Consider the following 1575-nt stretch of genomic DNA (forward strand, 5'->3'; position numbering starts at 1 on the left):
CGCCGCCGCCGCCGCCGCTACTACAGCCTTCCCCGCCCCCCCTTCGCTCCCACGCGCCGCGGCGTTCCCCGCCGTGGCCGCCACCCATTGGCGGCGCCGGCGCTGGCGTATTTGCATAGCCAATGGCGGGCGGCYGCGTCAGCCGCCGCTGGGCTGCGGAGCCGTGAGGGGCGGAGGGCTGCGCGGAGGGGCGGGAGCTGCCGGGGGCAGGGGGTGGGGGCTGTGTCCCGTGTGCCGTGTCCCGGTCGGTGCTCCCGGCGGGCTGCTCCGGGAAAGCGCTCTCTTTGTCCGCTTTGAACTGCTTCCCGGAGTCCCGTCGCAGCCAGAGCGCCAGCAAGTCGGCCTCGGCCTCTCTGCTCTGAGCAGAGCGCTCTGGCGGGACGTGGGCCTGGGCGAAGCCCGGCACAGGGCTTTAAGGGAAAGGCAGGCCTATGTCCTGGCCTGTTTGGCGCCAAAGCCTTGTTTGTGCTGCCTTCAGAAGCCGGCTAAGCCTCCAGGCCTTGACAATTTAAACAGTGTCACTATGAAAACCAGGACCAACACCTAGATTAGAAAAAAATTTGTTTGCAAGCCAAAAGCTTGAATGCAGAAACAGAAATCGGGCAAGCCATATCTGCTGGAGGTGGAAGGGAAAGAAAAGGGGAAGGGTGTAGGTGAGGAAGGCTGATGCATGCCAATGCAGGCGCTATTAAAACTTGGAYAGCCTCCCTGTGTCCAACAGAGACTTGGAAAATTTGGGTCCAGTGACACAATGTGTATATGGCTACTCTGGATGAAAAATCTTCATCCCAGTTCAAAAGATAAGGAAACAGCTGACTCAAAATCCTGAAGTTTTGTTTTTATTGTTTTTATTTTTATTCCAAATGTTTGCACACTGTAGGAAATATTAGAGCTTGGAGCTATGCTGTTGTTGGGCATGGATCCAGACTGAGGTTAAGATTCAAAGATTCGCTGAGCTGTCAATTTTTTAATGCAGTAATAGTAGCTGGACTTAATTACCATCAAAATAGAAAAGTTCAGAAATTGGATGCGAAATGGACTAATTCTTACATTCCACGCACATCCTCATGACTTCATGCTCACAAATAGCACTTTTAGTGCTACTCAGACCTGCCTCTTGAAGTATGAAATTGTTAGCACAATAGTGAGAACAATATCCAGCTGTTATCAAACACAGTTGCAGATAGGGAGAAACATGGATGCACAAAGTTAAGCAGTCTTGATTGGAGTGGCCATATAGTATTGACATCTTGGCATTTTTATTCTTAAAAAAGGCAGCCTGCAGAACAGACAGATTCAAGTTTGTGATGATTCCTAATTCTTAAGATAAAACATAACTTATTTCACGTGTTATTTTTACTGACTTCAAATCTGTCTGTAAAAGTCTTCTATTTTAGGGAAGTTTTATGATATAGCAACAGAAAAGCTTCTCCTTAGATGAGATGCTGTCTAGTGACTCTGGGTACCAGCCCTTCTGAAGTGAGTTCATTAGTCCCTAAAACAAACAGGAGCTGCTGTGGAGAATATGATGCGTCCTTCCTAGCAGGGAAGGAATATCAGTATTTCTCTTCTATT

This window comes from Apteryx rowi, unplaced genomic scaffold, assembly GCF_003343035.1.
Source record: "Apteryx rowi isolate R43461 unplaced genomic scaffold, aptRow1 scaffold_723, whole genome shotgun sequence".
Lineage (NCBI taxonomy): Eukaryota > Metazoa > Chordata > Aves > Apterygiformes > Apterygidae > Apteryx > Apteryx rowi.